This window comes from Pristiophorus japonicus, chromosome 5 (assembly GCF_044704955.1).
Source record: "Pristiophorus japonicus isolate sPriJap1 chromosome 5, sPriJap1.hap1, whole genome shotgun sequence".
NCBI lineage: Eukaryota > Metazoa > Chordata > Chondrichthyes > Pristiophoridae > Pristiophorus > Pristiophorus japonicus.
The window spans coordinates 231,249,026-231,273,585 of record NC_091981.1 but is presented as its reverse complement, the minus strand read 5'-3'; the positions used below and the strand labels follow the sequence as shown (position 1 = coordinate 231,273,585).

Here is a 24,560-nt window from a genome sequence, read left to right as displayed (position 1 = left end):
GGAGGAAGAGTCAGAGACGGAGGGAGGGTCGGAGAGAGAGTCGGAGGGAGAGTCGGAGAGAGATTCGGAGGGAGAGTCGGCGATTCAGAGTCGGCGGGAGTGTCGGAGGGAGCGTCGGAGGGAGATTCAGAGTCGGAGGGAGAGTCGGAGGGAGAGTCGGAGGTGGAGGGAGAGTCGGAGGGAGAGTCGGAGGGAGATTCGGAGAGAGAGTCGGAGGGAGAGTCGGAGTGAGAGTCGGAGGGAGAGTCGGAGAGAGAGCCGGAGGGAGAGCCGGAGGGAGAGTCGGAGGGAGAGTCAGAAAGAGTCGGAGGGAGAGGCGGAGGGAGAGTTGGAGAGAGAGTCGGAGGGAGAGTCGGAGGGAGAATCGGAGGGAGAATCGGAGGGAGAGTCGGAGTGAGAGTCGGAGTGAGAGTCGGAGTGAGAGTCGGAGGGAGAGTGGGAGGGAGAATCAGAGTCGGAGGGAGAGTCGGAGTGAGAGTCGGAGTGAAAGTCGGAGAGAGAGTCGGAAGGAGAGTCGGAGAGAGATTCGGAGGGAGAGTCGGAGGGAGAGTCGGAGAGAGTCTGACAGAGAGTCGGAGGGAGAGTCGGATGGAGAGTCGGAGGGAGAGTCGGAGGGAGAGTCAAAGATGGAGGGAGAGTCGGATGTGGAGGGAGAGTCGGAGGGAGAGTCGGAGGGAGATTCGGAGGGAGAGTCGGAGGGAGAGTCGGAGTGAGAGTCGGAGGGAGAGTCGGAGAGAGAGCCGGAGGGAGAGCCGGAGGGAGAGTCGGAGGGAGAGTCAGAAAGAGTCGGAGGGAGAGGCGGAGGGTGAGTTGGAGAGAGAGTCGGAGGGAGAGTCGGAGGGAGAGTCGGAGGGAGAGTCGGAGTGAGAGTCAGAGTGAGAGTCGGAGGGAGAATCAAAGTCGGAGGGAGAGTCGGAGTGAGAGTCGGAGTGAAAATCGGAGAGAGAGTCGGAAGGAGTGTCGGAGAGAGAGTCGGAGGGAGAGTCGGAGGGAGAGTCGGAGAGAGTCTGACAGAGAGTCGGAGGGAGAGTCGGAGGGAGAGTCGGAGGGAGTGACGGAGGGAGAGTCGGAAAGAGTCGGAGTGAGAGTCGGAGTGAGAGTCGGAGGGAGAGTCGGAGGGAGAATCAGAGTCGGAGGGAGAGTCGGAGTGAGAGTCGGAGTGAAAGTCGGAGAGAGAGTCGGAAGGAGAGTCGAAGAGAGATTCGGAGGGAGACTCGGAGGGAGAGTCGGAGACAGTCTGACAGAGAGTCGGATGGAGAGTCGGAGGGAGAGTTGGAGGGAGAGTCGGAGGGAGAGTCGGCGGGAAAGTCGGAGGGAGAATCGGAGGGAGAGTCGGAGATGGAGGGAGAGTCGGAGGTGGAGGGAGAGTCGGAGGGAGAGTCGGAGGGAGATTCGGAGAGAGAGTCGGAGGGAGAGTTGGAGGGAGAGTCGGAGGGAGAGTCGGAGAGATTAGCCGGAGGGAGAGCCGGAGGGAGAGTCAGAAAGAGTCGGATGGAGAGGCGGAGGGAGAGTTGGAGAGAGAGTAGGAGGGAGAGTCGGAGGGAGAGTCGGAGGGAGAGTTGGAGAGAGAGTCGGAGGGAGAGTCGGAGGGAGAGTCGGAGGGAGAGTCGGAGGGAGAGTCGGAGTGAGAGTCAGAGTGAGAGTCGGAGGGAGAATCAGAGTCGGAGGGAGAGTCAGAGTGAGAGTCGAAGTGAAAGTCGGAGAGAGAGTCGGAAGGATTGTCGGAGAGAGAGTCGGAGGGAGAGTCGGAGGGAGAGTCGGAGGGAGTGACGGAGGGAGAGTCGGAAAGAGTCGGAGTGAGAGTCGGAGTGAGAGTCGGAGGGAGAGTCGGAGGGAGAATCAGAGTCGGAGGGAGAGTCGGAGTGAAAGTCGGAGGGAGAGTTGGAGGGAGAGTCGGAGGGAGAGTCGGAGGGAGAGTCAGAAAGAGTCGGAGGGAGAGGCGGATGGAGAGTTGGAGAGAGAGTCGGAGGGAGAGTCGGAGGGAGAATCGGAGGGAGAGTCGCAGGGAGAGTCGGAGTGAGAGTCGGAGTGAGAGTCGGAGGGAGAATCAGAGTCGGAGGGAGAGTCGGAGTGAGAGTCGGAGTGAAAGTCGGAGAGAGAGTCGGTGGGAGAGTCGGAGGGAGAGTCGGATGGAGAGTCGGAGGGAGTGACGGAGGGAGAGTCGGAAAGAGTCGGAGTGAGAGTCGGAGTGAGAGTCGGAGGGAGAGTCGGAGGGAGAATCAGAGTCGGAGGGAGAGTCGGAGTGAAAGTCGGAGGGAGAGTCGGAAGGAGAGTCGGAGTGAGAGTCGGAGAGATTCTGACAGAGAGTCGGAGGGAGAGTCGGAGGGAGAGTCGGAGGGAGAGTCGGAGGGAGAGTCGGAGGGAGAGTCGGAAATGGAGGGAGAGTCGGAGGGAGAGTCGGAGGGAGATTCGGAGACAGAGTCGGAGGGAGAGTCGGTGGGAGAGTCTGAGAGAGAGCCGGAGGGAGAGGCGGAGGGAGAGTCGGAGGGACAATCAGAGACGGAGTGAGAGTCGGAGGGAGAGTCGGAGGGAGAGTCGGAGGGAGAGTCGGAGGGAGAGTCGGAGTGAGAGTTGGAGTGTGAGTCGGAGGGAGAGTCGGAGGGAGAATCAGAGTCGGAGGGAGAGCGGAGTGAAAGTCGGAGGGAGAGTCGGAGGGAGAGTCGGAGGGAGAGTCGGAGGGAGAGTCGGAGTGAGAGTCAGAGAGCGAGTCGGAGGGAGAGTCGGAGGGAGAGTCGGAGGGAGAATCAGAGTCGGAGGGAGAATCAGAGTCGGAGGGAGAGTCGGATTGAAAGTCGGAGGGAGAGTCGGAGGGAGAGTCGGAGAGATTCGGAGGGAGAGTCGGAGGGAGAGTCAGAGACGGAGGAAGGGTCGGAGAGAGAGTCGGAGGGAGAGTCGGAGAGAGATTCGGAGGGAGAGTCGGAGATTCAGAGTCGGAGGGAGTGTCGGAGGGAGAGTCGGAGGGAGATTCAGAGTCGGAGGGAGAGTCGGAGAGGGTCGGAGAGGGAGTCGGAGGGAGAGTCGGAGGGAGATTCAGAGATGGAGAGAGAGTCGGAGAGAGAGTCGGAGAGAGTGTCGGAGGGAGAGTCAGAGAGAGTCTGACAGAGAGTCGGAGGGAGAGTCGGAGGGAGAGTCGGAGAGAGAGTCGGAGAGAGATTCGGAGGGAGAGTCGGAGGGAGAGTCGGAGATGGAGGGAAAGTCGGAGGGAGAGTCGGAGAGAGAGTCAGAGAGAGAGTCGGAGGGAGAGTTGGAGAGAGTATCGGAGAGATTCTGACAGAGAGTCGGAGGGAGAGTCGGAGGGAGAGTCGGAAATGGAGGGAGAGTCGGAGGGAGAGTCGGAGGGAGATTCGGAGACAGAGTCGGAGGGAGAGTCGGTGGGAGAGTTGGAGAGAGAGCCGGAGGGAGAGGCGGAGGGAGAGTCGGAGGGACAATCAGAGACGGAGTGAGAGTCAGAGGGAGAGTCGGAGGGAGAGTCGGAGGGAGAGTCGGAGGGAGAGTCGGAGGGAGAGTCAGAGTGAGAGTCGGAGGGAGTCGGAGTGAGAGTCGGAGTGAGAGTTGGAGTGTGAGTCGAAGGGAGAGTCGGAGGGAGAATCAGAGTCGGAGGGAGAGTCGGATTGAAAGTCGGAGGGAGAGTCGGAGGGAGAGTCGGAGGGAGAGTCGGATTGAAAGTCGGAGGGAGAGTCGGAGGGTGAGTCGGAGAGATTCAGAGGGAGATTCGGAGGGAGAGTCAGAGACGGAGGAAGGGTCGGAGAGAGAGTCGGAGGGAGAGTCGGAGAGCGATTCGGAGGGAGAGTCGGAGATTCAGAGTCGGAGGGAGTGTTGGAGGGAGAGTCGGAGGGAGAATCAGAGTCGGAGGGAGAGTCGGAGTGAAAGTCGGAGAGGGAGTCGGAGGGAGAGTCGGAGGGAGATTCAGAGATGGAGAGAGAGTCGGAGAGAGAGTCGGAGAGATAGTCGGAGATATAGTCGGAGGGAGAGTCAGAGGGAGAGTCAGAGAGAGTCTGACAGAAAGTCGGAGGGAGAGTCGGAGGGAGAGTCGGAGAGAGAGTCGGAGAGAGATTCGGAGGGAGAGTCGGAGGGAGAGTCGGAGGGAAAGTCGGAGGGAGTGTCGGAGAGAGAGTCGGAGTGAGAGTCGGAGTGAGAGTCGGAGTGAGAGTCGGAGGGAGCATCAGAGTCGGAGGGAGAGTCGGAGTGAAAGTCGGAGGGAGAGTCGGCGGGAGAGTCGGAGGGAGAGTCGGAGGGAGCGTCAGAAAGAGTCGGAGGGAGAGGCGGAGGGAGAGTTGGAGAGAGAGTGGGAGGGAGAGTCGGAGGGAGAGTCGGAGGGAGAGTCGGAGGGAGGGTCAGAAAGAGTCGGAGGGAGAGGCGGAGGGAGAGTTGGAGAGAGAGTCGGAGGGAGAGTCGGAGCGAGAATCGGAGGGAGAGTCGGAGGGAGAGTCGGAGTGAGAGTCAGAGTGAGAGTCGGAGGGAGAATCACAGTCGGAGGGAGAGTCGGAGTGAGAGTTGGAGTGAAAGTCGGAGAGAGAGTCGGAAGGAGAGTCGGAGGGAGAGTCGGAGGGAGAGTCGGAGGGAGTGACGGAGGGAGAGTCGGAAAGAGTCGGAGTGAGAGTCGGAGTGAGAGTCGGAGTGAGAGTCGGAGGGAGAGTCGGAGGGAGAGTCAGAGACGGAGGAAGGGTCGGAGAGAGAGTCGGAGGGAGAGTCGGAGAGAGATTCGGAGGGAGAGTCGGAGATTCAGAGTCGGAGGGAGTGTTGGAGGGAGAGTCGGAGGGAGAATCAGAGTCGGAGGGAGAGTCGGAGTGAAAGTCGGAGAGGGAGTCGGAGGGAGAGTCGGAGGGAGATTCAGAGATGGAGAGAGAGTCGGAGAGAGAGTCGGAGAGATAGTCGGAGGGAGAGTCAGAGGGAGAGTCAGAGAGAGTCTGACAGAAAGTCGGAGGGAGAGTCGGAGGGAGAGTCGGAGAGAGAGTCGGAGAGAGATTCGGAGTGAGAGTCGGAGGGAGAATCAGAGTCGGAGGGAGAGTCGGAGTGAAAGTCGGAGGGAGAGTCGGAGGGAGAGTCGGAGGGAGAGTCGGAGTGAGAGTCGGAGGGAGAGTCGGAGGGAGAATCAGAGTCGGAGGGAGAGTCGGAGTGAAAGTCGGAGTGAGAGTCGGAGGGAGAGTCGGAGAGATTCGGAGGGAGAGTCGGAGGGAGAGTCAGAGACGGAGGAAGGGTCGGAGAGAGAGTCGGAGGGAGAGTCGGAGAGAGATTCGGAGGGAGAGTCGGAGATTCAGAGTCGGAGGGAGTGTCGGAGAGAGAGTCGGGGAGAGAGTCGGAGGGAGACTCAGAGACGGAGGGAAGGTCGGAGAGAGAGTCGGAGAGAGAACGGAGAGAGAGTCGGAGAGAGATTCGGAGAGAGTGTCGTAGAGAGAGTCGGAGGGAGAGTCGGAGGGAGAGTCAGAGGGAGAGTCGGAGAGAGAGTCGGATAGAGAGTCTGATAGAGAGTCGGAGGGAGAGTCAGAGAGAGAGTCGGAGGGAGAGTCGGAGGGAGAGTCGGAGGGAGAGTCGGAGGGAGAATCAGAGTCGGAGGGAGAGTCGGATTGAAAGTCGGAGGGAGAGTCGGAGGGCGAGTCGGAGAGATTCGGAGGGAGAGTCGGAGGGAGAGTCAGAGACGGAGGAAGGGTCGGAGAGAGAGTCGGAGGGAGAGTCGGAGAGAGATTCGGAGGGAGAGTCGGAGATTCAGAGTCGGAGGGAGTGTTGGAGGGAGAGTCGGAGGGAGATTCAGAGTCGGAGGGAGAGTCGGAGAGAGGGTCGGAGAGGGAGTCGGAGGGAGAGTCGGAGGGAGATTCAGAGATGTAGAGAGTCGGAGAGAGAGTCGGAGAGAGATTCGGAGGGAGAGTCGGAGGGAGAGTCAGAGAGAGTCTGACAGAGAGTCGGAGGGAGAGTCGGAGGGAGAGTCGGAGAGAGATTCGGAGGGAGAGTCGGAGGGAGAGTCGGAGGGAGAGTCGGAGATGGAGGGAAAGTAGGAGGGAGAGTCGGAGAGAGAGTCAGAGAGAGAGTCGGAGGGAGAGTCGGAGTGAGAGTCGGAGAGATTCTGACAGAGAGTCGGAGGGAGAGTCGGAGGGAGAGTCGGAGGGAGAGTCGGAAATGGAGGGAGAGTCGGAGGGAGAGTCGAAGGGAGATTCGGAGACAGAGTCGGAGGGAGTGTCGGTGGGAGAGTCGGAGAGAGAGCCGGAGGGAGAGGCGGAGGGAGAGTCGGAGGGACAATCAGAGACGGAGTGAGAGTCAGAGGGAGAGTCGGAGGGAGAGTCGGAGGGAGAGTCGGAGGGAGTCGGAGTGAGAGTCGGAGTGAGAGTCGGAGGGAGAGTCGGAGGGAGAATCAGAGTTGGAGGGAGAGTCGGAGTGAAAGTCGGAGGGAGAGTCGGAGGGAGAGTCGGAGGGAGAGTCGGAGGGAGAGTCGGAGGAAGAGTCAGAGACGGAGGGAGGGTCGGAGAGAGAGTCGGAGGGAGAGTCGAAGAGAGATTCGGAGGGAGAGTCGGAGATTCAGAGTCGGAGGGAGTGTCGGAGGGAGAGTCGGAGGGAGATTCAGAGTCGGAGGGAGAGTCGGAGGGAGAGTCGGAGGTGGAGGGAGAGTCGGAGGGAGAGTCGGAGGGAGATTCGGAGAGAGAGTCGGAGGGAGAGTCGGAGTGAGAGTCGGAGGGAGAGTCGGAGAGAGAGCCGGATAGAGAGTCGGATAGAGAGTCGGAGGGAGAGTCAGAGAGAGAGTCGGAGGGTGAGTCGGAGGGAGAGTCAGAGACGGAGGAAGGGTCGGAGAGAGAGTCAGAGGGAGAGTCGGAGAGAGATTCGGAGGGAGAGTCGGAGATTCAGAGTCGGAGGGAGTGTTGGAGGGAGAGTCGGAGGGAGATTCAGAGTCAGAGGGAGAGTCGGAGAGAGGGTCGGAGAGGGAGTCGGAGGGAGAGTCGGAGGGAGATTCAGAGATGTAGAGAGTCGGAGAGAGAGTCGGAGAGAGAGTCAGAGAGAGTCTGACAGAGAGTCGGAGGGAGAGTCGGAGGGAGAGTCGGAGAGAGATTCGGAGGGAGAGTCGGAGGGAGAGTCGGAGGGAGAGTCGGAGATGGAGGGAAAGTAGAAGGGAGAGTCGGAGAGAGAGTCAGAGAGAGAGTCGGAGGGAGAGTCGGAGAGAGAGTCGGAGAGATTCTGACAGAGAGTCGGAGGGAGAGTCGGAGGGAGAGTCGGAGGGAGAGTCGGAAATGGAGGGAGAGTCGGAGGGAGAGTCGCAGGGAGATTCGGAGTCAGAGTCGGAGGGAGTGTCGGTGGGAGAGTCGGAGAGAGAGCCGGAGGGAGAGGCGGAGGGAGAGTCGGAGGGACAATCAGAGACGGAGTGAGAGTCGGAGGGAGAGTCGGAGGGAGAGTCGGAGGGAGAGTCGGAGGGAGAGTCAGAGTGAGAGTCGGAGGGAGTCGGAGTGAGAGTCGGAGGGAGAGTTGGAGTGTGAGTCGGAGGGAGAGTCGGAGGGAGAATCAGAGTCGGAGGGAGAGTCGGAGTGAAAGTCGGAGGGAGAGTCGGAGGGAGAGTCGGAGGGAGAGTCGGAGGGAGAGTCGGAGGAAGAGTCAGAGACGGAGGGAGGGTCGGAGAGAGAGTCGGAGGGAGAGTCGAAGAGAGATTCGGAGGGAGAGTCGGAGATTCAGAGTCGGAGGGAGTGTCGGAGGGAGAGTCGGAGGGAGATTCAGAGTCGGAGGGAGAGTCGGAGGGAGAGTCGGAGGTGGAGGGAGAGTCGGAGGGAGAGTCGGAGGGAGATTCGGAGAGAGAGTCGGAGGGAGAGTCGGAGTGAGAGTCGGAGGGAGAGTCGGAGAGAGAGCCGGATAGAGAGTCGGATAGAGAGTCGGAGGGAGAGTCAGAGAGAGAGTCGGAGGGAGAGTCGGAGGGAGAGTCAGAGACGGAGGAAGGGTCGGAGAGAGAGTCGGAGGGAGAGTCGGAGAGAGATTCGGAGGGAGAGTCGGAGATTCAGAGTCGGAGGGAGTGTTGGAGAGAGGGTCGGAGAGGGAGTCGGAGGGAGAGTCGGAGGGAGATTCAGAGATGTAGAGAGTCGGAGAGAGAGTCGGAGAGAGAGTCAGAGAGAGTCTGACAGAGAGTCGGAGGGAGATTCGGAGGGAGAGTCGGAGTGAGATTCGGAGGGAGAGTCGGAGGGAGAGTCGGAGGGAGAGTCGGAGATGGAGGGAAAGTCGGAGGGAGAGTCGGAGAGAGAGTCAGAGAGAGAGTCGGAGGGAGAGTCGGAGTGAAAGTCGGAGAGATTCTGACAGAGAGTCGGAGGGAGAGTCGGAGGGAGAGTCGGAGGGAGAGTCGGAAATGGAGGGAGAGTCGGAGGGAGAGTCGGAGGGAGATTCGGAGACAGAGTCGGAGGGAGAGTCGGTGGGAGAGTCGGAGAGAGAGCCGGAGGGAGAGGCGGAGGGAGAGTCGGAGGGACAATCAGAGAAGGAGTGAGAGTCGGAGGGAGAGTCGGAGGGAGAGTCGGTGAGAGATTCGGAGGGAGAGTCGGAGGGAGAGTCGGAGGGAGAGTCGGAGATGGAGGGAAAGTAGAAGGGAGAGTCGGAGAGAGAGTCAGAGAGAGAGTCGGAGGGAGAGTCGGAGGGAGAGTCGGAGGGAGAGTCGGAGGGAGAGTCGGAGGGAGATTCGGAGACAGAGTCGGAGGGAGTGTCGGTGGGAGAGTCGGAGAGAGAGCCGGAGGGAGAGGCGGAGGGAGAGTCGGAGGGACAATCAGAGACGGAGTGAGAGTCGGAGGGAGAGTCGGAGGGAGAGTCGGAGGGAGAGTCGGAGGGAGAGTCAGAGTGAGAGTCGGAGGGAGTCGGAGTGAGAGTCGGAGTGAGAGTTGGAGTGTGAGTCGGAGGGAGAGTCGGAGGGAGAATCAGAGTCGGAGGGAGAGTCGGAGTGAAAGTCGGAGGGAGAGTCGGAGGGAGAGTCGGAGGGAGAGTCGGAGGAAGAGTCAGAGACGGAGGGAGGGTCGGAGAGAGAGTCGGAGGGAGAGTCGAAGAGAGATTCGGAGGGAGAGTCGGAGATTCAGAGTCGGAGGGAGTGTCGGAGTGAGAGTCGGAGGGAGAGTCGGAGAGAGAGCCGGATAGAGAGTCGGATAGAGAGTCGGAGGGAGAGTCAGAGAGAGAGTCGGAGGGAGTCGGAGGGAGAGTCAGAGACGGAGGAAGGGTCGGAGAGAGAGTCGGAGGGAGAGTCGGAGAGAGATTCGGAGGGAGAGTCGGAGATTCAGAGTCGGAGGGAGAGTCGGAGGGAGATTCGGAGAGAGAGTCGGAGGGAGAGTCGGAGTGAGAGTCGGAGGGAGAGTCGGAGAGAGAGCCGGATAGAGAGTCGGATAGAGAGTCGGAGGGAGAGTCAGAGAGAGAGTCGGAGGGAGAGTCGGAGGGAGAGTCAGAGACGGAGGAAGGGTCGGAGAGAGAGTCGGAGGGAGAGTCGGAGAGAGATTCGGAGGGAGAGTCGGAGATTCAGAGTCGGAGGGAGTGTTGGAGAGAGGTTCGGAGAGGGAGTCGGAGGGAGAGTCGGAGGGAGATTCAGAGATGTAGAGTCGGAGAGAGAATCGGAGAGAGAGTCAGAGAGAGTCTGACAGAGAGTCGGAGGGAGATTCGGAGGGAGAATCGGAGTGAGATTCGGAGGGAGAGTCGGAGGGAGAGTCGGAGGGAGAGTCGGAGATGGAGGGAAAGTCGGAGGGAGAGTCGGAGAGAGATTCAGAGAGAGAGTCGGAGGGAGAGTCGGAGTGAGAGTCGGAGAGATTCTGACAGACAGTCGGAGGGAGAGTCGGAGGGAGAGTCGGAGGGAGAGTCGGAGGGAGAGTCGGAAATGGAGGGAGAGTCGGAGGGAGAGTCGGAGGGAGATTCGGAGACAGAGTCGGAGGGAGAGTCGGTGGGAGAGTCGGAGAGAGAGCCGGAGGGAGAGGCGGAGGGAGAGTCGGAGGGACAATCAGAGAAGGAGTGAGAGTCGGAGGGAGAGTCGGAGGGAGAGTCGGAGGGAGAGTCGGAGGGAGAGTCAGAGTGAGAGTCGGAGGGAGTCGGAGTGAGAGTCGGAGTGAGAGTTGGAGTGTGAGTCGGAGGGAGAGTGGGAGGGAGAATCAGAGTCGGAGGGAGAGTCGGAGTGAAAGTCGGAGGGAGAGTCGGAGGGAGAGTCGGAGGGAGAGTCGGAGGAAGAGTCAGAGACGGAGGGAGGGTCGGAGAGAGAGTCGGAGGGAGAGTCGAAGAGAGATTCGGAGGGAGAGTCGGAGATTCAGAGTCGGAGGGAGTGTCGGAGGGAGAGTCGGAGGGAGATTCAGAGTCGGAGGGAGAGTCGGAGGGAGAGTCGGAGGTGGAGGGAGAGTCGGAGGGAGAGTCGGAGGGAGATTCGGAGAGAGAGTCGGAGGGAGAGTCGGAGTGAGAGTCGGAGGGAGAGTCGGAGAGAGAGCCGGAGGGAGAGCCGGAGGGAGAGTCGGAGGGAGAGTCAGAAAGAGTCGGAGGGAGAGGCGGAGGGAGAGTTGGAGAGAGAGTCAGAGGGAGAGTCGGAGGGAGAATCGGAGGGAGAGTCGGAGGGAGAGTCGGAGTGAGAGTCGGAGTGAGAGTCGGAGTGAGAGTCGGAGGGAGAATCAGAGTCGGAGGGAGAGTCGGAGTCAGAGTCGGAGTGAAAGTCGGAGAGAGAGTCGGAAGGAGTGTCGGAGAGAGAGTCGGAGGGAGAGTCGGAGGGAGAGTCGGAGGGAGTGACAGAGGGAGAGTCGGAAAGAGTCGGAGTGAGAGTCTGACAGAGAGTCGGAGGGAGAGTCGGAGGGAGAGTCGGAGGGAGAGTCGGTGGGAAAGTCGGAGGGAGAATCGGAGGGAGAGTCGGAGATGGAGGGAGAGTCGGAGGTGGAGGGAGCATCGGAGGGAGAGTTGGAGGGAGATTCGGAGAGAGAGTCGGAGGGAGAGTCGGAGTGAGAGTCGGAGTGAGAGTCGGAGGGAGAGTCGGAGGGAGAATCAGAGTCGGAGGAAGAGTCGGAGAGAGAGTCGGAGGGAGAGTCGGAGGGAGAGTCGGAGGGAGTGACGGAGGGAGTGACGGAGGGAGAGTCGGAAAGAGTCGGAGTGAGAGTCTGACAGAGAGTCGGAGGGAGAGTCGGAGGGAGAGTCGGAGGGAGAGTCGGTGGGAAAGTCGGAGGGAGAATCGGAGGGAGAGTCGGAGATGGAGGGAGAGTCGGAATTGGAGGGAGAGTCGGAGGGAGATTCGGAGGGAGTGTCGGAGGGAGTGACGGAGGGAGAGTCGGAAAGAGTCGGAGTGAGAGTCTGTCAGAGAGTCGGAGGGAGAGTCGGAGGGAGAGTCGGAGGGAGAGTCGGTGGGAAAGTCGGAGGGAGAATCGGAGGGAGAGTCGGAGATGGAGGGAGAGTCGGAGTTGGAAGGAGGGTCGGAGGGAGATTCGGAGGGAGAGTCGGAGGGAGAGTCGGAGGGAGAGTCGGAGGGAGAGTGGAGGGAGAGTCGGAGAGATTCGGAGGGAGAGTCGGAGGGAGAGTCAGAGACGGAGGAAGGGTCGGAGAGAGAGTCGGAGGGAGAGTCGGAGAGAGATTCGGAGGGAGAGTCGGAGATTCAGAGTCGGAGGGAATGTCGGAGAGAGAGTCGGGGAGAGAGTCGGAGGGAGAGTCGGAGGGAGACTCAGAGACGGAGGGAGGGTCGGAGAGAGAGTCGGAGTGAGAGTCTGACAGAGAGTCGGAGGGAGAGTCGGAGGGAGAGTCGGAGGGAGAGTCGGTGGGAAAGTCCGAGGGAGAGTCGGAGGGAGAGTCGGAGGGAGAGTCGGAGGGATTCGGAGGGAGAGTCGGAGGGAGAGTCAGAGACGGAGGAAGGGTCGGAGAGAGAGTCGGAGGGAGAGTCGGAGAGAGATTCGGAGGGAGAGTCGGAGATTCAGAGTCGGAGGGAGAGTCGGAGAGAGAGTCGGAGGGAGAGTCGGAGGGAGAGTCGGAGGGAGTGACGGAGGGAGAGTCGGAAAGAGTCGGAGTGAGAGTCTGACAGAGAGTCGGAGGGAGAGTCGGAGGGAGAGTCGGAGGGAGAGTCGGTGGGAAAGTCGGAGGGAGAATCGGAGGGAGAGTCCGAGATGGAGGGAGAGTCGGAGTTGGAGGGAGAGTCGGAGGGAGATTCGGAGCGAGAGTCGGAGGGAGAGTCGGAGGGAGAGTCGGAGGGAGAGTCGGAGGGAGAGTCGGAGAGATTCGGAGGGAGAGTCGGAGGGAGAGTCAGAGACGGAGGAAGGGTCGGAGAGAGAGTCGGAGGGAGAGTCGGAGAGAGATTCGGAGGGAGAGTCGGAGATTCAGAGTCGGAGGGAATGTCGGAGAGAGAGTCGGGGAGAGAGTCGGAGGGAGAGTCGGAGGGAGACGCAGAGACGGAGGGAGGGTCGGAGAGAGAGTCGGAGAGAGAACGGAGAGAGAGTCTGAGAGAGAACGGAGAGAGAGTCGGAGAGAGATTCGGAGAGAGAGTCGTAGTGAGAGTCGGAGGGAGAGTCGGAGGGAGAGTCGGAGGGAGAGTCGGAGAGAGAGTCGGATGGAGAGTCGGAGGGAGAGTCGGAGGGAGAGTCAGAGAGCGAGTCGGAGGGAGAGTCGGAGGGAGAGTCGGAGGGAGAATCAGAGTCGGAGGGAGAATCAGAGTCGGAGGGAGAGTCGGATTGAAAGTCGGAGGGAGAGTCGGAGGGAGAGTCGGAGAGATTCGGATGGTGAGTCGGAGGGAGAGTCAGAGACGGAGGAAGGGTCGGAGAGAGAGTCGGAGGGAGAGTCGGAGAGAGATTCAGAGTCGGAGGGAGAGTCGGAGAGAGGGTCGGAGAGGGAGTCGGAGGGAGAGTCGGAGGGAGATTCAGAGATGGAGAGAGAGTCGGAGAGAGAGTCGGAGAGAGTGTCGGAGGGAGAGTCAGAGAGAGTCTGACAGAGAGTCGGAGGGAGAGTCGGAGGGAGAGTCGGAGAGAGAGTCGGAGAGAGATTCGGAGGGAGAGTCGGAGGGAGAGTTTGAGATGGAGGGAAAGTCGGAGGGAGAGTCGGAGAGAGAGTCAGAGAGAGAGTCGGAGGGAGAGTCGGAGAGAGAGTCGGAGAGATTCTGACAGAGAGTCGGAGGGAGAGTCGGAAATGGAGGGAGAGTCGGAGGGAGAGTCGGAGGGAGATTCGGAGACAGAGTCGGAGGGAGAGTCGGTGGGAGAGTTGGAGAGAGAGCCGGAGGGAGAGGCGGAGGAAGAGTCGGAGGGACAATCAGAGACGGAGTGAGAGTCGGAGGGAGAGTCGGAGGGAGAGTCGGAGGGAGAGTCGGAGGGAGAGTCAGAGTGAGAGTCGGAGGGAGTCGGAGTGAGAGTCGAAGTGAGAGTTGGAATGTGAGTCGAAGGGAGAGTCGGAGGGAGAATGAGAGTCGGAGGGAGAGTCGAAGTGAAAGTCGGAGGGAGAGTCGGAGGGAGAGTCGGAGGGAGAGTCGGATTGAAAGTCGGAGGGAGAGTCGGAGGGAGAGTCGGAGAGATTCAGAGGGAGATTCGGAGGGAGAGTCAGAGACGGTGGAAGGGTCGGAGAGAGAGTCGGAGGGAGAGTCGGAGAGAGATTCGGAGGGAGAGTCGGAGATTCAGAGTCGGAGGGAGTGTCGGAGGGAGAGTTGGAGGGAGATTCAGAGTCGGAGGGAGGGTCGGAGAGAGGGTCGGAGAGGGAGTCGGAGGGAGAGTCGGAGGGAGATTCAGAGATGGAGAGAGAGTCGGAGAGAGAGTCGGAGAGATAGTCGGAGAGATAGTCGGAGGGAGAGTCAGAGAGAGTCTGACAGAAAGTCGGAGGGAGAGTCGGAGGGAGAGTCGGAGAGAGAGTCGGAGAGAGATTCGGAGGGAGAGTCGGAGGGAGAGTCGGAGGGAAAGTCGGAGGGAGAGTCGGAGAGAGAGTCGGAGTGAGAGTCGGAGTGAGAGTCGGAGTGAGAGTCGGAGGGAGAATCAGAGTCGGAGGGAGAGTCGGAGTGAAAGTCGGAGGGAGAGTCGGAGGGAGAGTCGGAGGGAGAGTCGCAGAGATTCGGAGGGAGAGTCGGAGGGAGAGTCAGAGACGGAGGAAGGGTCGGAGAGAGAGTCGGAGGGAGAGTCGGAGAGAGATTCGGAGGGAGAGTCGGAGATTCAGAGTCGGAGGGAGTGTCGGAGAGAGAGTCGGGGAGAGAGTCGGAGGGAGAGTCGGAGGGAGACTCAGAGACGGAGGGAGGGTCGGAGAGAGAGTCGGAGAGAGAACGGAGAGAGAGTCTGAGAGAGAACGGAGAGAGAGTCGGAGAGAGATTCGGAGAGAGAGTCGCAGAGAGAGTCGGAGGGAGAGTCGGAGGGAGAGTCGGAGGGAGAGTCGGAGGGAGAGTCGGAGAGAGAGTCGGATGGAGAGTCGGAGGGAGAGTCGGAGGGAGAGTCAGAGAGAGAGTCGGAGGGAGAGTCGGAGGGAGAGTCGGAGGGAGAATCAGAGTCGGAGGGAGAATCAGAGTCGGAGGGAGAGTCGGAGGGAGAGTCGGAGAGATTCGGAGGGAGAGTCGGAGGGAGAGTCAGAGACAGAGGAAGGGTCGGAGAGAGAGTCGGAGGGAGAGTCGGAGAGAGATTCGGAGGGAGAGTCGGAGATTCAGAGTCGGAGGGAGTGTCGGAGGGAGAGTCGGAGGGAGATTCAGAGTCGGAGGGAGAGTCGGAGGGAGGGTCGGAGAGGGAGTCGGAGGGAGAGTCGGAGGGAGATTCAGAGATGGAGAGAGAGTCGGAGAGAGAGTCGGAGAGGGAGTCGGAGAGAGTGTGGGAGGGAGAGTCAGAGAGAGTCTGATAGAGAGTCGGAGGGAGAGTCGGAGGGAGAGTCGGAGACAGAGTCGGAGAGAGAGTCGGAGAGAGATTTGGAGGGAGAGTCGGAGGGAGAGTCGGAGATGGAGGGAAAGTCGGAGGGAGAGTCGGAGAGAGAGTCAGAGAGAGTCGGAGGGAGAGTCGGAGAGAGAGTCGGAGAGAGAGTCGGAGAGATTCTGACAGAGAGTCGGAGGGAGAGTCGGAGGGAGAGTCGGAAATGGAGGGAGAGTCGGAGGGAGAGTCGGAGGGAGATTCGGAGACAGAGTCGGAGGGAGAGTCGGTGGGAGAGTTTGAGAGAGAGCCTGAGGGAGAGGCGGAGGGAGAGTCGGAGGGACAATCAGAGACGGAGTGAGAGTCGGAGGGAGAGTCGGAGGGAGACTCGGAGGGAGAGTCGGAGGGAGAGTCGGATTGAAAGTCGGAGGGAGAGTCGGAGGGAGAGTCGGAGAGATTCGGAGGGAGAGTCGGAGGGAGAGTCAGAGACGGAGGAAGGGTCGGAGAGAGAGTCGGAGGGAGAGTCGGAGAGAGATTCGGAGGGAGAGTCGGAGATTCAGAGTCGGAGGGAGTGTCGGAGAGAGAGTCGGGGAGAGAGTCGGAGGGAGAGTCGGAGGGAGACTCAGAGACGGAGGGAGGGTCGGAGAGAGAGTCGGAGGGAGAGTCGGAGGGAGAGTCGGAGGGAGAGTCGGATGGAGAGTCGGAGGGAGAGTCGGAGGGAGAGTCGGAGGGAGAGTCAGAGAGAGAGTCGGAGGGAGAGTCGGAGGGAGAGTCGGAGGGAGAATCAGAGTCGGAGGGAGAGTCGGATTGAAAGTCGGAGGGAGAGTCGGAGGGAGAGTCGGAGAGATTCGGAGGGAGAGTCGGAGGGAGAGTCAGAGACGGAGGAAGGGTCGGAGAGTGAGTCGGAGGGAGAGTCGGAGAGAGATTCGGAGGGAGAGTCGGAGATTCAGAGTCGGAGGGAGTGTCGGAGGGAGATTCAGAGTCGGAGGGAGAGTCGGAGGGAGAGTTTGAGATGGAGGGAAAGTCGGAGGGAGAGTCGGAGAGAGAGTCAGAGAGAGAGTCGGAGGGAGAGTCGGAGAGAGAGTCGGAGAGATTCTGACAGAGAGTCGGAGGGAGAGTCGGAAATGGAGGGAGAGTCGGAGGGAGAGTCGGAGGGAGATTCGGAGACAGAGTCGGAGGGAGAGTCGGTGGGAGAGTTGGAGAGAGAGCCGGAGGGAGAGGCGGAGGAAGAGTCGGAGGGACAATCAGAGACGGAGTGAGAGTCGGAGGGAGAGTCGGAGGGAGAGTCGGAGGGAGAGTCGGAGGGAGAGTCAGAGTGAGAGTCGGAGGGAGTCGGAGTGAGAGTCGAAGTGAGAGTTGGAATGTGAGTCGAAGGGAGAGTCGGAGGGAGAATGAGAGTCGGAGGGAGAGTCGAAGTGAAAGTCGGAGGGAGAGTCGGAGGGAGAGTCGGAGGGAGAGTCGGATTGAAAGTCGGAGGGAGAGTCGGAGGGAGAGTCGGAGAGATTCAGAGGGAGATTCGGAGGGAGAGTCAGAGACGGTGGAAGGGTCGGAGAGAGAGTCGGAGGGAGAGTCGGAGAGAGATTCGGAGGGAGAGTCGGAGATTCAGAGTCGGAGGGAGTGTCGGAGGGAGAGTTGGAGGGAGATTCAGAGTCGGAGGGAGGGTCGGAGAGAGGGTCGGAGAGGGAGTCGGAGGGAGAGTCGGAGGGAGATTCAGAGATGGAGAGAGAGTCGGAGAGAGAGTCGGAGAGATAGTCGGAGAGATAGTCGGAGGGAGAGTCAGAGAGAGTCTGACAGAAAGTCGGAGGGAGAGTCGGAGGGAGAGTCGGAGAGAGAGTCGGAGAGAGATTCGGAGGGAGAGTCGGAGGGAGAGTCGGAGGGAAAGTCGGAGGGAGAGTCGGAGAGAGAGTCGGAGTGAGAGTCGGAGTGAGAGTCGGAGTGAGAGTCGGAGGGAGAATCAGAGTCGGAGGGAGAGTCGGAGTGAAAGTCGGAGGGAGAGTCGGAGGGAGAGTCGGAGGGAGAGTCGCAGAGATTCGGAGGGAGAGTCGGAGGGAGAGTCAGAGACGGAGGAAGGGTCGGAGAGAGAGTCGGAGGGAGAGTCGGAGAGAGATTCGGAGGGAGAGTCGGAGATTCAGAGTCGGAGGGAGTGTCGGAGAGAGAGTCGGGGAGAGAGTCGGAGGGAGAGTCGGAGGGAGACTCAGAGACGGAGGGAGGGTCGGAGAGAGAGTCGGAGAGAGAACGGAGAGAGAGTCTGAGAGAGAACGGAGAGAGAGTCGGAGAGAGATTCGGAGAGAGAGTCGCAGAGAGAGTCGGAGGGAGAGTCGGAGGGAGAGTCGGAGGGAGAGTCGGAGGGAGAGTCGGAGAGAGAGTCGGATGGAGAGTCGGAGGGAGAGTCGGAGGGAGAGTCAGAGAGAGAGTCGGAGGGAGAGTCGGAGGGAGAGTCGGAGGGAGAATCAGAGTCGGAGGGAGAATCAGAGTCGGAGGGAGAGTCGGAGGGAGAGTCGGAGAGATTCGGAGGGAGAGTCGGAGGGAGAGTCAGAGACAGAGGAAGGGTCGGAGAGAGAGTCGGAGGGAGAGTCGGAGAGAGATTCGGAGGGAGAGTCGGAGATTCAGAGTCGGAGGGAGTGTCGGAGGGAGAGTCGGAGGGAGATTCAGAGTCGGAGGGAGAGTCGGAGGGAGGGTCGGAGAGGGAGTCGGAGGGAGAGTCGGAGGGAGATTCAGAGATGGAGAGAGAGTCGGAGAGAGAGTCGGAGAGGGAGTCGGAGAGAGTGTGGGAGGGAGAGTCAGAGAGAGTCTGATAGAGAGTCGGAGGGAGAGTCGGAGGGAGAGTCGGAGACAGAGTCGGAGAGAGAGTCGGAGAGAGATTTGGAGGGAGAGTCGGAGGGAGAGTCGGAGATGGAGGGAAAGTCGGAGGGAGAGTCGGAGAGAGAGTCAGAGAGAGTCGGAGGGAGAGTCGGAGAGAGAGTCGGAGAGAGAGTCGGAGAGATTCTGACAGAGAGTCGGAGGGAGAGTCGGAGGGAGAGTCGGAAATGGAGGGAGAGTCGGAGGGAGAGTCGGAGGGAGATTCGGAGACAGAGTCGGAGGGAGAGTCGGTGGGAGAGTTTGAGAGAGAGCCTGAGGGAGAGGCGGAGGGAGAGTCGGAGGGACAATCAGAGACGGAGTGAGAGTCGGAGGGAGAGTCGGAGGGAGACTCGGAGGGAGAGTCGGAGGGAGAGTCGGATTGAAAGTCGGAGGGAGAGTCGGAGGGAGAGTCGGAGAGATTCGGAGGGAGAGTCGGAGGGAGAGTCAGAGACGGAGGAAGGGTCGGAGAGAGAGTCGGAGGGAGAGTCGGAGAGAGATTCGGAGGGAGAGTCGGAGATTCAGAGTCGGAGGGAGTGTCGGAGAGAGAGTCGGGGAGAGAGTCGGAGGGAGAGTCGGAGGGAGACTCAGAGACGGAGGGAGGGTCGGAGAGAGAGTCGGAGGGAGAGTCGGAGGGAGAGTCGGAGGGAGAGTCGGATGGAGAGTCGGAGGGAGAGTCGGAGGGAGAGTCGGAGGGAGAGTCAGAGAGAGAGTCGGAGGGAGAGTCGGAGGGAGAGTCGGAGGGAGAATCAGAGTCGGAGGGAGAGTCGGATTGAAAGTCGGAGGGAGAGTCGGAGGGAGAGTCGGAGAGATTCGGAGGGAGAGTCGGAGGGAGAGTCAGAGACGGAGGAAGGGTCGGAGAGTGAGTCGGAGGGAGAGTCGGAGAGAGATTCGGAGGGAGAGTCGGAGATTCAGAGTCGGAGGGAGTGTCGGAGGGAGATTCAGAGTCGGAGGGAGAGTCGGAGAGAGCGTCGTAGAGGGAGTCGGAGGGAGAGTCGGAGGGAGATTCAGAGATGGAGAGAGAGTCGGAGAGAGAGTCGGAGAGAGTGTCGGAGGGAGAGTCAGAGAGAGTCTGACAGAGAGTCGGAGGGAGAGTCGGAGGGAGAGTCGGAGAGAGAGTCGGAGAGAGATTCGGAGGGAGAGTCGGAGGGAGAGTCGGAGATGGAGGGAAAGTCGGAGGGAGAGTCGGAGAGAGAGTCAGAGAGAGAGTCGGAGGGAGAGTCGGAGAGAGAGTCGGAGAGATTCTGACAGAGAGTCGGAGGGAGAGTCGGAGGGAGAGTCAGAAATGGAGGGAGAGTCGGAGGGAGAGTCGGAGGGAGATTCGGAGACAGAGTCGGAGGGAGAGTCGGTGGGAGAGTTGGAGAGAGAGCCGGAGGGAGAGGCGGAGGGAGAGTCGGAGGGACAATCAGAGACGGAGTGAGAGTCGGAGGGAGAGTCGGAGGGAGAGTCGGAGGGAGAGTCAGAGTGAGAGTCGGAGGGAGTCGGAGTGAGAGTCGGAGTGAGAGTTGGAGTGTGAGTCGAAGGGAGAGTCGGAGGGAGAATCAGAGTCGGAGGGAGAGTCGGAGTGAAAGTCGGAGGGAGAGTCGGAGGGAGAGTCGGAGGGAGAGTCGGATTGAAAGTCGGAGGGAGAGTGGAGGGAGAGTCGGAGACATTCGGAGGGAGAGTCGGAGGGACAGTCAGAGACGGAGGAAGGGTCGGAGAGAGAGTCGGAGGGAGAGTCGGAGAGAGATTCGGAGGGAGAGTCGGAGATTCAGAGTCGGAGGGAGTGTTGGAGGGAGAGTCGGAGGGAGATTCAGAGTCAGAGGGAGAGTCGGAGAGAGGGTCGGAGAGGGAGTCGGAGGGAGAGTCGGAGGGAGATTCAGAGATGTAGAGAGTCGGAGAGAGAGTCGGAGAGAGAGTCAGAGAGAGTCTGACAGAGAGTCGGAGGGAGAGTCGGAGGGAGAGTCGGAGAGAGATTCGGAGGGAGAGTCGGAGGGAGAGTCGGAGGGAGAGTCGGAGATGGAGGGAAAGTAGAAGGGAGAGTCGGAGAGAGAGTCAGAGAGAGAGTCGGAGGGAGAGTCGGAGTGAGAGTCGGAGAGATTCTGACAGAGAGTCGGAGGGAGAGTCGGAGGGAGAGTCGGAGGGAGAGTCGGAGGGAGAGTCGGAAATGGAGGGAGAGTCGGAGGGAGAGTCGCAGGGAGATTCGGAGACAGAGTCGGAGGGAGTGTCGGTGGGAGAGTCGGAGAGAGAGCCGGAGGGAGAGGCGGAGGGAGAGTCGGAGGGACAATCAGAGACGGAGTGAGAGTCGGAGGGAGAGTCGGAGGGAGAGTCGGAGGGAGAGTCGGAGGGAGAGTCAGAGTGAGAGTCGGAGGGAGTCGGAGTGAGAGTTGGAGTGTGAGTCGAAGGGAGAGTCGGAGGGAGAATCAGAGTCGGAGGGAGAGTCGGAGTGAAAGTCGGAGGGAGAGTCGGAGGGAGAGTCGGAGGGAGAGTCGGATTGAAAGTCGGAGGGAGAGTGGAGGGAGAGTCGGAGACATTCGGAGGGAGAGTCGGAGGGACAGTCAGAGACGGAGGAAGGGTCGGAGAGAGAGTCGGAGGGAGAGTCGGAGAGAGATTCGGAGGGAGAGTCGGAGATTCAGAGTCGGAGGGAGTGTTGGAGGGAGAGTCGGAGGGAGATTCAGAGTCAGAGGGAGAGTCGGAGAGAGGGTCGGAGAGGGAGTCGGAGGGAGAGTCGGAGGGAGATTCAGAGATGTAGAGAGTCGGAGAGAGAGTCGGAGAGAGAGTCAGAGAGAGTCTGACAGAGAGTCGGAGGGAGAGTCGGAGGGAGAGTCGGAGAGAGATTCGGAGGGAGAGTCGGAGGGAGAGTCGGAGGGAGAGTCGGAGATGGAGGGAAAGTAGAAGGGAGAGTCGGAGAGAGAGTCAGAGAGAGAGTCGGAGGGAGAGTCGGAGTGAGAGTCGGAGAGATTCTGACAGAGAGTCGGAGGGAGAGTCGGAGGGAGAGTCGGAGGGAGAGTCGGAGGGAGAGTCGGAAATGGAGGGAGAGTCGGAGGGAGAGTCGGAGGGAGATTCGGAGACAGAGTCGGAGGGAGTGTCGGTGGGAGAGTCGGAGAGAGAGCCGGAGGGAGAGGCGGAGGGAGAGTCGGAGGGACAATCAGAGACGGAGTGAGAGTCGGAGGGAGAGTCGGAGGGAGAGTCGGAGGGAGAGTCGGAGGGAGAGTCAGAGTGAGAGTCGGAGGGAGTCGGAGTGAGAGTCGGAGTGAGAGTTGGAGTGTGAGTCGGAGGGAGAGTCGGAGGGAGAATCAGAGTCGGAGGGAGAGTCGGAGTGAAAGTCGGAGGGAGAGTCGGAGGGAGAGTCGGAGGGAGAGTCGGAGGGAGAGTCGGAGGAAGAGTCAGAGACGGAGGGAGGGTCGGAGAGAGAGTCGGAGGGAGAGTCGAAGAGAGATTCAGAGGGAGAGTCGGAGATTCAGAGTCGGAGGGAGTGTCGGAGGGAGAGTCGGAGGGAGATTCAGAGTCGGAGGGAGAGTCGGAGGGAGAGTCGGAGGTGGAGGGAGAGTCGGAGGGAGAGTCGGAGGGAGATTCGGAGAGAGAGTCGGAGGGAGAGTCGGAGTGAGAGTCGGAGGGAGAGTCGGAGAGAGAGCCGGATAGAGAGTCGGAGGGAGAGTCAGAGAGAGAGTCGGAGGGAGAGTCGGAGGGAGAGTCAGAGACGGAGGAAGGGTCGGAGAGAGAGTCGGAGGGAGAGTCGGAGAGAGATTCGGAGGGAGAGTCGGAGATTCAGAGTCGGAGGGAGTGTTGGAGAGAGGGTCGGAGAGGGAGTCGGAGGGAGAGTCGGAGGGAGATTCAGAGATGTAGAGAGTCGGAGAGAGAGTCGGAGAGAGAGTCAGAGAGAGTCTGACAGAGAGTCGGAGGGAGATTCGGAGGGAGAGTCGGAGTGAGATTCGGAGGGAGAGTCGGAGGGAGAGTCGGAGGGAGAGTCGGAGATGGAGGGAAAGTCGGAGGGAGAGTCGGAGAGAGAGTCAGAGAGAGAGTCGGAGGGAGAGTCGGAGTGAGAGTCGGAGAGATTCTGACAGAGAGTCGGAGGGAGAGTCGGAGGGAGAGTCGGAGGGAGAGTCGGAGGGAGAGTCGGAAATGGAGGGAGAGTCGGAGGGAGAGTCGGAGGGAGATTCGGAGACAGAGTCGGAGGGAGAGTCGGTGGGAGAGTCGGAGAGAGAGCCGGAGGGAGAGGCGGAGGGAGAGTCGGAGGGACAATCAGAGAAGGAGTGAGAGTCGGAGGGAGAGTCGGAGGGAGAGTCGGTGAGAGATTCGGAGGGAGAGTCGGAGGGAGAGTCGGAGGGAGAGTCGGAGATGGAGGGAAAGTAGAAGGGAGAGTCGGAGAGAGAGTCAGAGAGAGAGTCGGAGGGAGAGTCGGAGGGAGAGTCGGAGGGAGAGTCGGAGGGAGATTCGGAGACAGAGTCGGAGGGAGTGTCGGTGGGAGAGTCGGAGAGAGAGCCGGAGGGAGAGGCGGAGGGAGAGTCGGAGGGACAATCAGAGACGGAGTGAGAGTCGGAGGGAGAGTCGGAGGGAGAGTCGGAGGGAGAGTCAGAGTGAGAGTCGGAGGAAGTCGGAGTGAGAGTCGGAGTGAGAGTTGGAGTGTGAGTCGGAGGGAGAGTCGGAGGGAGAATCAGAGTCGGAGGGAGAGTCGGAGTGAAAGTTGGAGGGAGAGTCGGAGGGAGAGTCGGAGGGAGAGTCGGAGGAAGAGTCAGAGACGGAGGGAGGGTCGGAGAGAGAGTCGGAGGGAGAGTCGAAGAGAGATTCGGAGGGAGAGTCGGAGATTCAGAGTCGGAGGGAGTGTCGGAGGGAGAGTCGGAGGGAGATTCAGAGTCGGAGGGAGAGTCGGAGGGAGAGTCGGAGGTGGAGGGAGAGTCGGAGGGAGAGTCGGAGGGAGATTCGGAGAGAGAGTCGGATGGAGAGTCGGAGTGAGAGTCGGAGGGAGAGTCGGAGAGAGAGCCGGATAGAGAGTCGGATAGAGAGTCGGAGGGAGAATCAGAGAGAGAGTCGGAGGGAGAGTCGGAGGGAGAGTCAGAGACGGAGGAAGGGTCGGAGAGAGAGTCGGAGGGAGAGTCGGAGAGAGATTCGGAGGGAGAGTCGGAGATTCAGAGTCGGAGGGAGAGTCGGAGGGAGATTCGGAGAGAGAGTCGGAGGGAGAGTCGGAGTGAGAGTCGGAGGGAGAGTCGGAGAGAGAGCCGGATAGAGAGTCGGATAGAGAGTCGGAGGGAGAGTCGGAGAGATTCTGACAGACAGTCGGAGGGAGAGTCGGAGGGAGAGTCGGAGGGAGAGTCGGAGGGAGAGTCGGAGGGAGAGTCGGAAATGGAGGGAGAGTCGGAGGGAGAGTCGGAGGGAGAGTCGGAGGGAGAGTCGGAGAGAGAGCCGGATAGAGAGTCGGATAGAGAGTCGGAGGGAGAGTCAGAGAGAGAGTCGGAGGGAGAGTCGGAGGGAGAGTCAGAGACGGAGGAAGGGTCGGAGAGAGAGTCGGAGGGAGAGTCGGAGAGAGATTCGGAGGGAGAGTCGGAGATTCAGAGTCGGAGGGAGTGTTGGAGAGAGGGTCGGAGAGGGAGTCGGAGGGAGAGTCGGAGGGAGATTCAGAGATGTAGAGAGTCGGAGAGAGAGTCGGAGAGAGAGTCAGAGAGAGTCTGACAGAGAGTCTGAGGGAGATTCGGAGGGAGAATCGGAGTGAGATTCGGAGGGAGAGTCGGAGGGAGAGTCGGAGGGAGAGTCGGAGATGGAGGGAAAGTCGGAGGGAGAGTCGGAGAGAGATTCAGAGAGAGAGTCGGAGGGAGAGTCGGAGTGAGAGTCGGAGAGATTCTGACAGACAGTCGGAGGGAGAGTCGGAGGGAGAGTCGGAGGGAGAGTCGGAGGGAGAGTCGGAGGGAGAGTCGGAAATGGAGGGAGAGTCGGAGGGAGAGTCGGAGGGAGATTCGGAGACAGAGTCGGAGGGAGAGTCGGTGGGAGAGTCGGAGAGAGAGCCGGAGGGAGAGGCGGAGGGAGAGTCGGAGGGACAATCAGAGAAGGAGTGAGAGTCGGAGGGAGAGTCGGAGGGAGAGTCGGAGGGAGAGTCGGAGGGAGAGTCAGAGTGAGAGTCGGAGGGAGTCGGAGTGAGAGTCGGAGTGAGAGTTGGAGTGTGAGTCGGAGGGAGAGTCGGAGGGAGAATCAGAGTCGGAGGGAGAGTCGGAGTGAAAGTCGGAGGGAGAGTCGGAGGGAGAGTCGGAGGGAGAGTCGGAGGAAGAGTCAGAGACGGAGGGAGGGTCGGAGAGAGAGTCGGAGGGAGAGTCGAAGAGAGATTCGGAGGGAGAGTCGGAGATTCAGAGTCGGAGGGAGTGTCGGAGGGAGAGTCGGAGGGAGATTCAGAGTCGGAGGGAGAGTCGGAGGGAGAGTCGGAGGTGGAGGGAGAGTCGGAGGGAGAGTCGGAGGGAGATTCGGAGAGAGAGTCGGAGGGAGAGTCGGAGTGAGAGTCGGAGGGAGAGTCGGAGAGAGAGCCGGAGGGAGAGCCGGAGGGAGAGTCGGAGGGAGAGTCAGAAAGAGTCGGAGGGAGAGGCGGAGGGAGTGTTGGAGAGAGAGTCAGAAGGAGAGTCGGAGGGAGAATCGGAGGGAGAGTCGGAGGGAGAGTCGGAGTGAGAGTCGGAGTGAGAGTCGGAGTGAGAGTCGGAGGGAGAATCAGAGTCGGAGGGAGAGTCGGAGTCAGAGTCGGAGTGAAAGTCGGAGAGAGAGTCGGAAGGAGTGTCGGAGAGAGAGTCGGAGGGAGAGTCGGAGGGAGAGTCGGAGGGAGTGACAGAGGGAGAGTCAGAAAGAGTCGGAGTGAGAGTCTGACAGAGAGTCGGAGGGAGAGTCGGAGGGAGAGTCGGAGGGAGAGTCGGTGGGAAAGTCGGAGGGAGAATCGGAGGGAGAGTCGGAGATGGAGGGAGAGTCGGAGGTGGAGGGAGCGTCGGAGGGAGAGTCGGAGGGAGATTCGGAGAGAGAGTCGGAGGGAGAGTCGGAGTGAGAGTCGGAGTG

The 24,560-nt window shown here is 60.6% G+C and overlaps 1 protein-coding gene across 1 annotated transcript in view; it reads right to left on the bottom strand.

Moving 5' to 3' along the window:
* The window catches only part of LOC139264152 (MAM and LDL-receptor class A domain-containing protein 1-like), an 886,997-nt gene that overhangs the window by 787,697 nt on the left and 74,740 nt on the right, over nt 1-24,560 (bottom strand). The window lies entirely within an intron of this gene.